Source organism: Oncorhynchus masou, chromosome 12, assembly GCF_036934945.1.
Source record: "Oncorhynchus masou masou isolate Uvic2021 chromosome 12, UVic_Omas_1.1, whole genome shotgun sequence".
Classification (NCBI taxonomy): domain Eukaryota; kingdom Metazoa; phylum Chordata; class Actinopteri; order Salmoniformes; family Salmonidae; genus Oncorhynchus; species Oncorhynchus masou.
Window position 1 is genome coordinate 12,953,048 of NC_088223.1, and position 15,231 is coordinate 12,968,278.

Consider the following 15,231-nt stretch of genomic DNA (forward strand, 5'->3'; position numbering starts at 1 on the left):
GGGGCTGGGAGGGGAGAGAATGGGTTGGATGTTACTTTTACAAGACATGATAATAAATAATACTAATTACATAGCAAACTAAACATGTAATACCAGGTTAATATCAGTGGAAACAGTACCGGAAAATAAACTGCTTCCAAAACAAGGGTTAAATGTCATACTGAATCAGTTGGGAGAGCATGGCAAGTGCAACAGGGGACTAGTATGAAAAAGTAACAAAAATGTATGTACTTACTACTGTGAATCGCTCAGGATAAGAACGTCTGCTAAATTACTCAAATGTAGATCGGCATTAAAACGCACTTTCAAAGACAACTTTCTCCATCTGAGGAGATCGGCTTCACATGTATGTAGTACCTTATAAACTCACAACACTCAGGCTCCAGGCTCCAGTGTGCCTTTCATTTACAATACCCAGGCTCCAGGCACCAGTGTGCCTTTCATTTACAATACCCAGGCTCCAGGCTCCAGTGTGCCTTTCATTTACAATACCAGGCTCCAGGCTCCAGTGTGCCTTTCATTTACAATATCCAGGCTCCAGGCACCAGTGTGCCTTTCATTTACAATATCCAGGCTCCAGGCACCAGTGTGCCTTTCATTTACAATATCCAGGCTCCAGGCACCAGTGTGCCTTTCATTTACAATACCCAGGCTCCAGGCTCCAGTGTGCCTTTCATTTACAATACCCAGGCCCCAGTGTGCCTTTCATTTACAATACCCAGGCCCCAGTGTGCCTTTCATTTACAATACCCAGGCTCCAGGCACCAGTGTGCCTTTCATTTACAATACCCAGGCTCCAGTGTGCCTTTCATTTACAATACCCAGGCTCCAGGCTCCAGTGTGCCTTTCATTTACAATATCCAGGCTCCAGGCACCAGTGTGCCTTTCATTTACAATACCCAGGCCCCAGTGTGCCTTTCATTTACAATACCCAGGCCCCAGTGTGCCTTTCATTTACAATACCCAGGCTCCAGGCACCAGTGTGCCTTTCATTTACAATACCCAGGCTCCAGTGTGCCTTTCATTTACAATACCCAGGCTCCAGGCACCAGTGTGCCTTTCATTTACAATACCCAGGCCCCAGTGTGCCTTTCATTTACAATACCCAGGCTCCAGTGTGCCTTTCATTTACAATACCCAGGCTCCAGTGTGCCTTTCATTTACAATACCCAGGCTCCAGGCTCCAGTGTGCCTTTCATTTACAATACCCAGGCTCCAGTGTGCCTTTCATTTACAATACCCAGGCTCCAGGCACCAGTGTGCCTTTCATTTACAATACCCAGGCTCCAGTGTGCCTTTCATTTACAATACCCAGGCTCCAGGCACCAGTGTGCCTTTCATTTACAATACCCAGGCTCCAGTGTGCCTTTCATTTACAATACCCAGGCTCCAGGCACCAGTGTGCCTTTCATTTACAATACCCAGGCTCCAGTGTGCCTTTCATTTTCAACACTCAGGCTCCAGGCTCCAGTGTGCCTTTCATTTACAATACCCAGGCTCCAGTGTGCCTTTCATTTACAATACCCAGGCCCCAGTGTGCCTTTCATTTACAATACCCAGGCTCCAGGCTCCAGTGTGCCTTTCATTTTCAACACTCAGGCTCCAGGCGTTCGTGGTCACACCTGTCCATATGGAAACGTAGTAGTACCAGTGGTAGATGACTGTAGGCCAAACAAACATATTCATATCTGTTTTCAACGCTAACCAAGATGTGTCACATGTAGTCAGCGACTTACGCAGATAGGGTGACGTTAGATGCCGGTACCACCAGGACCCGGTTGGGTCGGACCAGGACTGAGCTGTCGCATGTCACGACTTGAAGACCCAGGAGGATCTTCCCCGCGGTGGCACTGCCCAGACCCCAGAAGATCTGAGAGGAGGAGAACAGAGAGGTGGTCAGAGAGATGCTGGTAATATAACACATGAAGTGAAAGATTCTTCAGAGAGATTGATGTTGATATAATCCACACATATCCTCTGTGGTAGGAAGGAGGTGATTCAGGTCTTTTCCATTGTGAATACAGAGCTTTAGGTTGGCACACATTTTCAATGCTTTCTAACTTTATGGGTAACCAATATAACCCATTTTAAGCTCATTGAAACAGACCAGCAACCTGTGCCTGTATTCACAAAGCGTCTCAGAGTACTATAGGAGTGCTGATCTAGGATCAGGTTCCTCCTCTAATTCATTATGATGTAGAAGGCATAACTGACCCTAGATCATCACTATGACTCTGAGATGCGTTATGGTTACAGGCCCAGAGCTACTGCACCTCACAGAAACAGACCACCACCCTGTAGACCAGAGCTACTGCAACTCACAGAAACAGACCAGCACCCTGTAGACCAGAGCTACTGCAACTCACAGAAACAGACCAGCACCCCCAGAGCTACTGTACCTCACAGAAACAGACCACCACCCTGTAGACCAGAGCTACTGCACCTCACAGAAACAGCACCATATAGACCAGAGCTACTGTACCTCACAGAAACAGACCAGCACCCTGTAGACCAGAGCTACTGCAACTCACAGAAACAGACCAGCACCCTGTAGACCAGAGCTACTGTACCTCACAGAAACAGACCAGCACCCCCAGAGCTACTGTACCTCACAGAAACAGACCAGCACCCCCAGAGCTACTGTACCTCACAGAAACAGACCAGCACCCCCAGAGCTACTGTACCTCACAGAAACAGACCAGCACCCCCAGAGCTACTGTACCTCACAGAAACAGCACGCTGTAGACCAGAGCTACTGCACCTCACAGAAACAGCACCATATAGACCAGAGCTACTGTACCTCACAGAAACAGACCAGCACCCTGTAGAGCAGAGCTACTGTACCTCACAGAAACAGACCAGCAACCTGTAGTCCAGAGCTACTGTACCTCACAGAAACAGACCAGCACCCCCAGAGCTACTGTACCTCACAGAAACAGACCAACACCCCCAGAGCTACTGTACCTCACAGAAAGAGACCAGCACCCTGTAGTCCAGAGCTACTGTACCTCACAGAAAGAGACCAGCACCCTGTAGTCCAGAGCTACTGCCATCATCTTCTGCAGGTCCTCCATGGACGTGTTCTCATCCATCTCCTCAACTATGAAGTGGGTGATGAACTTCGTGATGTCCCTGTGGGGAAGAATAGAATAGACGGGACTATAATAGAATAGAATAATTATGGCCTACTATGATAATTCAAATTAATGTTCATTAACATGTTATTTTCTCATTCAAGGCCAAGGAAACTATAAAAGGCTAGACTGATTGACTCACTTCATGCCACTAAGGTGCATGATCCACAGAATGATGGTTGCCTTGACACAAAATAGAACAAAGAAGTCCACCGTCTCAGCCAGGAATCTGTGGAGGGGAGAAGGGGTGGTGTATAAAAGACCTGCAGGGGAGAAGACAGAGCTACTGCACCTCACAGAAAGAGACCAGCACCCTGTAGCCAGGAATCTGTGGAGGGGAGAAGGGGTGGTGTATACCAGACCTGCAGGGGAAAAGACAGAGCTACTGCACCTTACAGAAAGAGACCAGCACCCTGTAGCCAGGAATCTGTGGAGGGGAGAAGGGGTGGTGTATACCAGACCTGCAGGGGAGAAGACAACTTCAGGGAATGTACCCAGGAACGACAGTACAATAATCTGCCCTGCTTTAGATCAAGTTCAACTCACTTCCAGAAACGCCTGATCAATCCAATTCACTTTGTTCAGCCAAATCAGTCAATGTCTACGTGATTTGCCTTCGGTCTGGAGAGTTCAAGAAAGGACAAAAAAGAAATGTGTACTATTCAGATCAAGGCCTCAGCAGATTGTATGCATGAGTGTGTACCCATCATGGTGAGCCAGCTGCTTGCTTAACAGGCTATTCATGTGATCCTGTGCAAGCCATTAAACATTGTCATGAACAAACAGAGGAAAGGTGTTGTCTTTGTTTACATGATATGGATTCCCTGTAGCTGTTTGACAAAGTAGGCCTGGTACAAAACCACAAATGTGGCAGCCTTTCTAGAGTTAGAGTCATTTTTGTAATCATTGACTTGTTGTAATTAGTGTACTTGTTTCGGGTGCGTTTCCGTTCTGTTGTTGATACGAGGCGGTGTCCAAGCTGTCATCTGCTGCCCGGTCTGAGTACCCGTAGTCGGGGGCGCGATAGTTGTACCGTATCGGGTATCTAAAGTTGGTTGTCCTGCGGGCCACGGAGTTCCAGTCGGCGCTTGATAGTTTGTAACTACGGGGAAATTGATGGAGAAAAATGAAACGTAGTCAGTCATACAGCTTTGCAATTTGCATAGACCCGCCTCAGTAGTACTGCCACGTCCATTCCTGCGTCTTTGCGCAGTATTCAGTTGTAGCGTTGACGTGTGTTTGCGCTTCTTGGCTCGAACTCGGCCCATTCTCTGTAGTAGTGTCTGTGGCCATGGCTCAACGACTTCTAAATCTCACAAAAATCCTTTAAAACGTCTATCCCTAGCAGATCATATTTGCTACAGTTATCCACGCAGCACAGAAGATTTAAACCCAGAGGCGCAACATCACGAGACTTCTGGGAAGCAGAAGCAGACTTCTGGGAAGCTTGCTAAGCAGACCTTCTTTGATGAGGTTTAAGGGCGATTGGCATCCAATACATGTTGCATTACCGCCACCTACTCGAGTGGAGTATAACTCCCTTATACTTTTCTTGAAAAAAGTAAAATAAGTCAACAAATACACTACCATCTAACCCTGCACCAGTGGAGGCTGCTGAGGGGAGGACGGCTCCTAATAATGTCTGGAAAGGAGTCAATGGAATGGTATCAACCACATGAAAACCACATAGTTGATGTATTTGATCCCATTCCGGCCACTATTATGAGCCTTCCTCCCCTCGGCAGCCTCCACTGCCCTCCACTCATTAAAAACCCACCACCCTACTCCACTATTTAAACCTATCTAGTCCTACCTCAGGCCAACAACCTGAAAGGACGGGACACCACCACTCAACACACCCTTTAACTCTTCTGACGTCAAATCTCTACACCCAAATTCCTCTCTGTAGCTGCAACCACAACCTCTATGTTCTGCAATTTACATCCAATCCCCGTAGTAAGGTTCATAACTATTGCTATGAATGCTAAAAAGCCAATCTTACTCAAGCATACACTACCGTTCAAAAGTTTAGGGTCACATAGAAATGTCCTTGTTTTTGAAAGAAAAGCTACTTTTTTTGTCCATTAAAAAATAACATCAAATTGTTCAGAAATACAGTGCAGACATTGTTAATGTTGTAAATGACTTTTGTAGCTGGAAATGGCTGATTTGTAATGGAATATCTACATAGCTGTACAGAGGTCCATTATCAGCAACCATCACTCCTGTGTTCCAATGGCACGTTGTGTTATCTAATCCAAGTTTATCATTTTAATTGGCTAGAAAATTAGAAAACCCTTTTGCAATTATGTTAGCACAGCTGAAAACTGTTGTTCTGATTAAAGAAGAAATACAACTGGCCTTCTTTAGACGAGTTGAGTATCTGGAGCATCAGCATTTGTAGGTTCGATTACAGGCTCAAAATGTCCAGAAACAAAGGACTTTCTTCTGAAACTTGTCAGTCTATTCTTGTTCTGGGAAATTAAGCCTATTCCATGTGAGAAATTTCCAAGAAACTGAAGATCTTGTACAACGCTGTGTACTACTCCATTCACAGAACAGCGCAAACTGGCCCTAACCAGAATAGTTATTAAATCCTTAGGCAATGAGTAGGCCAGTTATTAGGTTAAATCATTAGGCTATGAGTGTGCCAGTTATTATACTGAAAATGCTTTTAGAAGCAACATGTAAAGTGTTGGTCCCATGTTTCATGAGCTGAAATAAAAGATCCCAGAAATGTTCCATACACACAAAAAGCTTATTTTTCTCAAATGTTGTACAAAAATGTGTTTATATCCAGGTTAGTAAGATTTTCTCCTTTGCCAAAGATAATACATCCACCTGACAGGTGTGGCATATCAAGAAGCTGATTAAACAGTATGATCATTACACAGGTGCACCTTGTGCTGGGAATAATACAAGTCAACTCAACACAATGCCACATACGTCTTAATGCTAATGATTAATGCAAATGTTTCTATTATAAACATTGTTTTAGAGAATTAAAGCTAATATATAGGTGCGTTGACTGTGATAAAGGCAATGTATTATGGGCGGTCTCACTTGTTAAATGAACAAATGAAGTAGGCAGTGGCCTGGTGCATACATTTGAAGTCGAAAGTTTACATACACTTATGTTCGAGTCATTAAAACTAATTTTTCAACCACTCCACACATTTCTTGTTAACACAAACTATACTTTTGGCAGGTCAGTTAGGACATCTACTTTGTGCATGACACAAGCAATTTCTCCAAACTTGTTTACAGACAGATTTTTTTTACTTATAATTAATTCACTGTATCACAATTCCAGTGGGTCAGAAGATTACATACACTAAGTTGACTGTGCCTTTAAACAGCTTGGAAAATTCCAGAAAATGATGTCATGGCTTTAGAAGCTACTGATCGACATCATTTGAGTCAATTGGAGGTGTACCTGTGGATGTATTTCAAGGCCTACCTTCAAACTCACTGCCTCTTTGCTTGACGTCATGGGAAAACCAAAGGAAATCAGCCAAGACCTCAGAATAAAAAGTTGTAGACCTCCACAAGTCTGGTTCATCCTCGGGAGCAATTTCCAAGCACCTGAAGGTACCACGTTCATCTGTACAAACAATAGTACGCAAGTATAAAGACCATGGGACCACGCAGCCATCTAACCCCTCAGGAAGGAGGCACGTTCTGTCTCCTAGAGATGAAAAAAGATAGATGAAATTATCTATATCCACAGTAAAATGAGTTCTATATCGACATAACCTGAAAGGCCGCTCAGCAAGGAAGAAGCCACGGCTACAAAATCGCCATAAAAAGCCAGACTATGGTTTGCAACTGCACATGGGGACAAAGATTGTACTTTTTGGAGAAATATCCTCTGGCATTATCATGTTGTGGGGGTGCTTTGCTGCAGGAGGGACTGGTGCACTTCACAAAATAGATGGCTTCATGAGAAAGGAAAATTATGTGGATATATTTAAGAAACATCTCAAGACATCAGTCAGGAAGTTAAAGCTTGGTCGCAAATGGGTCTTTCAAATTGACAATGACGCCAAGCATACTTCCAAAGTTGTGGCAAAATGGCTTAAGGACAACAAAGATATTGGAGTGGCCATCACAAAGCCCTGACCTCAATCCCATAGAAAATGTGTGGGAAGAACTTAAAAAGTGTGTGCGAGCAAGGAAGCCTACAAACCTGACTCAGTTACACCAGCTCTGTCAGGAGGAATGGGACAAAATTCACCCAACTTATTGTGGGAAGCTTGTGCAAGGCTACCCAATACGTTTTACCTAAGTTAAACAATTTAAAGGCAATGCTACCAAATACTAATTGAGTGTATGTAAACTGACCCACTTTGGAATGTGATGAAAGAAAACAAATCTGAAATAAATCATTTTTTCTAATATTATTCTGACATTTCACATTCTTAAAATAAAGTGGTGATCCTAACTGACTTAAGACAGGGAATTTTGACTCTGATTAAATGTCAGGAATTGTGAAAAAATGAGTTGAAATGTATTTGGCTAAGGTATTTGTAAACATATGCCTCAATGCAGTCATATTGGTGGCTTATTGGAGGAGTGGCTTTCAGTTTGTTATTTTTGGCCACCCATCGCATGAGAGTGAATGTCATTCCAGTTCATCTGAATGTCATTCCAGTGCACTCCATGCTATGAATTCTAACTGATAGTGTATGTATGTTTAGTTAAAAAAATACAAATAATGTCCTGTTTGGAAAAATGACAAGGAGAGAGCAAGGTGGGCCTGGCTCCCCAGTGGAGGACTATTATTACCAGCTAGGTTAATATACCCTGCACATTCCAGGCATGTGTGGTGGACTCACCACAAGGGAGCAGCAGTGTCTTTCACACATTTAATAAAAAGCTAAACTTGTAGTTTTTAGAATTGGGAAGTTTTACATCTGCTTTAGCTTCAGCCAAACTTTTAACCAATTTCCATCTTTTAAAGTTAACCTATTCTGTGACAGTGAGCGACAGGTAGCCTAGCGGTTAGAGCGTTGGGCCAGTAACCGAAAAGTTGATGGTTTCAATCTCCGAGCCGACTAGGTTAAAAAATATGCCATTGTGTCCTTGAGCAACACCCAAATTGCTTTTGTAAGTCAATCTGGATATTAAGAGCGTCTGCTGATCGAAAGAAAAGAAACAAATTAAAAGTTCAATGCCAGCATCAGCCCAAGATCATTTCCAGATGCCTAGACGTCCTGTGTGGCTCAGTCGGTAGAGCATGGCGCTTGCAACGCCAAGCGTCGTGGGTTCGATTCCCGCTGGGGCCACCTATATGCAAAAGTAGTGGCCCCAGCCGACTTGTAAGTCACTTTGGACAAAAGCGTCTGCTAAATGGGATATATTATTATTATATTAGACTTTTGTCATTTATATTTTTGAAGATACATTAAAAGAATGAGAATTGGATAGAATAAGATTAGATTCTAACAGCAAAGAGGTGACCAGTTTAGTCATGATTCAGTGGGCTTAGTGTGTAATGCTCATGTCAACATCCAGCAGTAAATGCACCATCCTCTGTGATCTTAACTGGACTAAGCTAGTTAACACGTGTAATACAGTGGCAAGGAAAAGTATGTGAACCCTTTGCAATTATCTGGATTTCTGCATAAATTGGTCATAAAATTAGCTCTGATCTTTATCTAAGTCACAACAACAGACAAACACAGTCTGCTTAAACTAATAATCGCTGAAGTTGGAGACTTACATCTCCCTCACGAACTTTAAACATCAGCTATCTGAGCAGCTCACCGATCGCTGCAGCTGTACATAGCCCATCTGTAAATAACCCACCCAACTACCTACCTCATCCCCATATTGTTTTTATTTACTTTTTTTTGTTGCTCTTTTGCACACCAGTATTTCTACTACATCATCTGCACATCTATCACTCCAGTGTTCATTTACTAAATTGTAGTTGCGTCGCTTCAATGGCCTATTTATTTCCTTACCTCTGTACTCCATTTGCACACACTGTATATAGATTGTTCTACTGTATTATTGACTGTACATTTATCTCATGTGTAACTCTGTGTTGTTGTTTTTGTCACATTGCTTTGCTTTATCTTGGCCAGGTCGCAGTTGTAAATGAGAACTTATTCTCAACTAGCCTACCTGAAACAAAAAAAAAGAAATAAAAAATAACACACAAATTATTGTATTTTTTCTTGTCTGTCTGTATTGAATACATCATTTAAATATACACAGTGTAGGTTGGAAAAAGTATATGAATCTCTAGGCTTCTCCAAAAGCTAATTGGAGTCAGGAGTCAGCTAACCTGGAGTTCAATCATTGAGACTGCTCTATTCTAGTGCTCTGCTCTGTTCTAGTGCTCTGTTCTCGTGCTCTGCTCTGTTTTCGTGCTCTGCTCTATTCTAGTGCTCTGTTCTAATGCTCTTCTCTATTCTAGTGCTCTGCTCTGTTCTAGTGCTCTGCTCTAATCTAGTGCTCTGTTCTAGTGCTCTGTTCTAGTGCTCTGTTCTAGTGCTCTGCTCTATTCTAGTGCTCTGCTCTATTCTAGTGCTCTGCTCTATTCTAGTGCTGTGATCTATTCTAGCGCTATGTTCTGTTCTATTGCTCTGCTCTGTTCTAGGTGCTCTGCTCTATTCTAGTGCGCTGTTCTAGTGCTCTGCTCTGTTCTAGTGCTCTGTTCTCATGCTCTGCTCTGTTCTCGAGCTCTGCTCTATTCTAGTGCTCTGTTCTAGTGTTCTTCTCTGTTCTAGTGCTCTGCTCTGTTCTAGTGCTCTGCTCTAATCTAGTGCTCTGCTCTATTCTAGTGCTCTGTTCTAATGCTCTTCTCTATTCTAGTGCTCTGCTCTGTTCTAGTGCTCTGCTCTAATCTAGTGCTCTGTTCTAGTGCTCTGTTCTAGTGCTCTGTTCTAGTGCTCTGCTCTATTCTAGTGCTCTGCTCTATTCTAGTGCTGTGATCTATTCTAGCGCTATGTTCTGTTCTCGTGCTCTGCTCTGTTCTAGGTGCTCTGCTCTATTCTAGTGCGCTGTTCTAGTGCTCTGCTCTGTTCTAGTGCTCTGTTCTCATGCTCTGCTCTGTTCTCGAGCTCTGCTCTATTCTAGTGCTCTGTTCTAGTGTTCTTCTCTGTTCTAGTGCTCTGCTCTGTTCTAGTGCTCTGCTCTAATCTAGTGCTCTGTTCTAGTGCTCTGTTCTAGTGCTCTGATCTGTTCTAGTGCTCTGCTCTATTCTAGTGCTCTGCTCTGTTCTAGTGCTCTGTTCTAGTGCTCTGTTCTAGTGCTCTGCTCTGTTCTAGTGCTCTGCTCTATTCTAGTGCTCTGTTCTAGTGCTCTGTTCTAGTGCTCTGTTCTAGTGCTCTGCTCTGTTCTAGGTGCTCTGCTCTATTCTAGTGCGCTGTTCTAGTGCTCTGCTCTATTCTAGTGCTCTGCTCTGTTCTAGTGCTTTGCTCTGTTCTCGAGCTCTGCTCTATTCTAGTGCTCTGTTCTAGTGTTCTTCTCTGTTCTAGTGCTCTGCTCTGTTCTAGTGCTCTGCTCTAATCTAGTGCTCTGTTCTAGTATTCTGTTCTAGTGCTCTGCTCTGTTCTAGTGCTCTGCTCTGTTCTAGTGCTCTGCTCTATTCTAGTGCTCTGCTCTGTTCTAGTGTTCTTCTCTGTTCTAGTGCTCTGCTCTGTTCTAGTGCTCTGCTCTAATCTAGTGCTCTGTTCTAGTGCTCTGTTCTAGTGCTCTGCTCTGTTCTAGTGCTCTGCTCTGTTCTAGTGCTCTGCTCTATTCTAGTGCTCTGTTCTGTTCTAGTGCTCTGCTATAATCTAGTGCTCTGTTCTAGTGCTCTGTTCTAGTGCTCTGCTCCGTTCTAGTGCTCTGCTCTATTCTAGTGCTCTGCTCTGTTCTAGTGCTCTGTTCTAGTGCTCTGTTCTAGTGCTCTGTTCTAGTGCTCTGCTCTAATCTAGTGCTCTGCTCTATTCTAGTGCTCTGCTCTATTCTAGTGCTGTGATCTATTCTAGTGCTATGTTCTGTTCTCGTGCTCTGCTCTGTTCTAGGTGCTCTGCTCTATTCTAGTGCGCTGTTCTAGTGCTCTGCTCTGTTCTAGTGCTCTGCTCTGTTCTAGTGCTCTGTTCTGGTGCTCTGCTCTATTCTAGTGCTCTGCTCTATTCTAGTGCTCTGCTCTGTTCTAGTGCTCTGTGCTAGTGCTCTGTTATAGTGCTCTACTCTGTTCTAGTGCTCTGCTCTGTTCTAGTGCTCTGTTCTAGTGCTCTGCTCTATTCTAGTGCTCTGCTCTATACCAGTGCTATGTTCTGTTCTAGTGCTCTGCTCTGTTCTAGTGCTCTGCTCTGTTCTAGTGCTCTGCTCTATTCTAGTGCGCTGTTCTAGTGCTCTGCTCTGTTCTAGTGCTCTGTTCTAGTGCTCTGCTCTAGTTTTGTGCTCTGCTCTATTCTAGTGCTCTGCTCTATTCTAGTGCTCTGCTCTATTCTCGTGCTCTGTTCTAGTGCTCTGCTCTGTTCTACTGCTCTGCTCTGTTCTAGTGCTCTGCTCTCTTCTCGTGCTCTGCTCTATTCTAGTGCTCTGTTCTAGTGCTCTGCTCTGTTCTAGTGCTCTGTTCTAGTGCTCTGCTCTATTCTAGTGCTCTGCTCTATTCTCGTGCTCTGTTCTAGTGCTCTGCTCTGTTCTACTGCTCTGCTCTGCTCTCGTGCTCTGCTTTTTTCTAGTGCCACTCATATCAGCAGCTCCAATCAGACAGAGCAGGTGCAACAAAATCTCTTCCGGAAACAGTGACGAGGGGTTGGACAGCTGTTGAAAAGCTGTGCTAGTTTATCTCTCTCTTTCTCTCCTCCTCTCTCTCTCTCACCCCTCTAACCCCCTCGCTCTATCTCGCTGTCTCTCTTCTGTCAAGGGGGTGTATTTGCTGACTGTGCTGGACCGGCCTGGTTGTAAGGTCTGGCTGGCCTTAATGACTGTGCTGGCTGGTTGAATGGAGCCAGTCAGGCGGACAGAGATTGAACGGCCATGAGGTTGATCCCCACTGACAGACCCATAGGGTGACTGGTCCAAAAATAATCGGCCGCAAATAAAAGCCTAGTCCCGCAAACGCTGACCCCTGTGGAACCCACCAACGTGAGGGGTTTACGGATTGGATTGGGTTTAGTAGCTGTGTGTGTGTGTGTGTGTGTGTGTCTCGATGTTTCGATGTGTGTCTATGTGGGTATGCGGTGTTTGTGTGGCTGAATAATCGAGCTTCAGCTGCCCGACAATGATTTTATCATACAGTTAGCACTCATAGCTACGCCTGCCGGTCACTCATCTACATTCTACTATATGTAGCCTGTTAGCACTCACAGCTACGCCTGCTAGTCACTCATCTACCATTCCACTATATGTAGCCTGTTAGCACTCATAGCTACGCCTGCCGGTCACTCATCTACCATTCTACTATATGTAGCCTGTTAGCACTCACAGCTACGCCTGCCGGTCACTCATCTACCATTCCACTATATGTAGCCTGTTAGCACTCATAGCTACGCCTGCCGGTCACTCATCTACCATTCTACTATATGTAGCCTGTTAGCACTCACAGCTACGCCTGCCGTCACTCATCTACCATTCTACTATATGTAGCCTGTTAGCACTCACAGCTACGCCTGCCGGTCACTCATCTACCATTCTACTATATGTAGCCTGTTAGCACTCACAGCTACGCCTGCCGGTCACTCATCTACCATTATACTATATGTAGTCTGTTAGCACTCACAGCTACGCCTGCCTGTGTGTGTGTGTGTGTGTGTGTGTGTGTGTGTGTGTGTGTGTGTGTGTGTGTGTGTGTGTGTGTGTGTGTGTGTGTGTGTGTGTGTGTGTGTGTGTGTGTGTGTGTGTGTGTGTGTGAACTTTGCCCCTTGTTTTGTCAACAGAGATTAACTGTGCAGTGACCTGATGGGCTGCTGTAATATGCCTTTAGGTGGGAGTGGTCCAGACAGACAGCATCATCTGTCCTCATCTGCCCTGCGTCAACACCTTCATTGGCTGACAGGTGACCTTTTATCCCATATAGTGGGAAAGAATGTTATGAGTGCTAAGCGGTTTCCATGACTGGTATAGTGGTTTCCTTCACACCTATAGATATCATTGATCTTTCTGGGGAAATCATGCTATAGTATACATTTTTTAAAATGGCCTTTTGCCCATATAGTTACTCGAGTCAGAACCACATGTTTTAGAAAAATGTAGTTCATGTAAATGTTTTAGAAACATTTAATGCCGTTTCTCTTGTGTATGTTGAATCAAATATGTTGAACGGCCTTTTGACCTCATTAAACCTTAATCCGACAGGAATTCTGTGAAAATCTGTTGGTCTTTAGAGAGCTGTCAAAGCCCTTACAAGAAACAGGGACGTTTAAGGAGGTTCTTCTTCTAGTAAATAATTTTGATAAAACTATCAAAAAGAGTCTAAATGATCTTGAATGTCTGTGAAATGTTCCTGTTGGTTTTCAGTTGTAAAATGGGATAGATGTATTTCGATGAAAGAGGGACTATGGTTGTCTGTTCAAATGGTTTCCTCATACAACAATGTCAAAGGATATGGTGCACAAGTAAAAAATGTAACATTTTTGCTTAACTTAAAGGGCAATTTTATAGGCTCAAACAAGCAGAAACAACACAAAAACAACCCAACCATTACACCATGAACACACCTGTCCAAGAACACACCTGTCCAAGAACACACCTGTCCAAGAACACACCGTGACATGAGGACACCTGTCCAAGAACACACCTGTCCAAGAACACACCTGTCCAAGAACACACCTGTCCAAGAACACACCGTGACATGAGGACACCTGTCCATGAACACACCGATCCATGAATACACCATGACATGAACACACCTGTCCATGAACTGTCCATGAAGACACCATGACATGAACACACCTGTCCATGAAGACACCTGTCCATGATTACACCATGACATGAACACCTCATGACATGAACACACCATGACATGAACACACCTGTCCATGAACACACCATGACATGAACACACCATGACATGAACACCTGTCCATGAACACACTATGACATGAACACACCTGTCCATGAACACACCTGTCCATGAACACACCTGTCCATGAATACACCGTGACATGAACACACCATGACATGAACACACCTGTCCATGAACACTCCATGACATGAACACACAAATCCATGAACACACCATGACATGAACACACCTGTCCATGAACACACTGATCCATGAATACACCATGACATGAACACACCTGTCCATGAACTGTCCATGAAGACACCATGACATGAACACACCTGTCCATGAAGACACCTGTCCATGATTACACCATGACATGAACACCTCATGACATGAACACACCATGACATGAACACACCTGTCCATGAACACACCATGACATGAACACACCATGACATGAACACACCTGTCTATGAACACTCCATGACATGAACACACAAATCCATGAACACACCATGACATGAACACACCTGTCCATGAACACACCTGTCCATGAATACACCGTGACATGAACACACAAATCCATGAACACACCATGACATGAACACACCTGTCCATGAACACACCTGTCCATGATTACACCATCGGCCCCCTTGAACTTTGCGACCTTTTGCCACATTTCAGGCTTCAAACATAAAGATATAAAACTGTATTTTTTTGTGAAGAATCAACAACAAGTGGGACACAATCATGAAGTGGAACGACATTTATTGGATATTTCAAACTTTTTTAACAATTCGGCGTGCAAAATTATTCAGCCCCTTTACTTTCAGTGCAGCAAACACTCTCCAGAAGTTCAGTGAGGATCTCTGAATGATCCAATGTTGACCTAAATGACTAATTATGATAAATACAATCCACCTGTGTGTAATCAAGTCTCCGTATAAATGCAGCTGCACTGTGATAGTCTCAGAGGTCCGTTAAAAGCGCAGAGAGAACAAGGAACACGAAGAACATGAAGAACAAGGAACACACCAGGCAGGTCCGAGACACTGTTGTGAAGACGTTTAAAGCCGGATTTGGATAAAAAAAAGATTTCCCAAGCTTTAAACATCCCAAGGAGCACTGTGCAAGCGATAATAT

The 15,231-nt window shown here is 44.0% G+C and overlaps 1 pseudogene; it reads right to left on the reverse strand.

Moving 5' to 3' along the window:
• LOC135549568 (protein FAM8A1-like) overlaps positions 1–4,537 on the reverse strand; it is a 6,348-nt pseudogene extending 1,811 nt beyond the window's left edge.
• Positions 4,538–15,231: the final 10,694 nt, after the last annotated feature.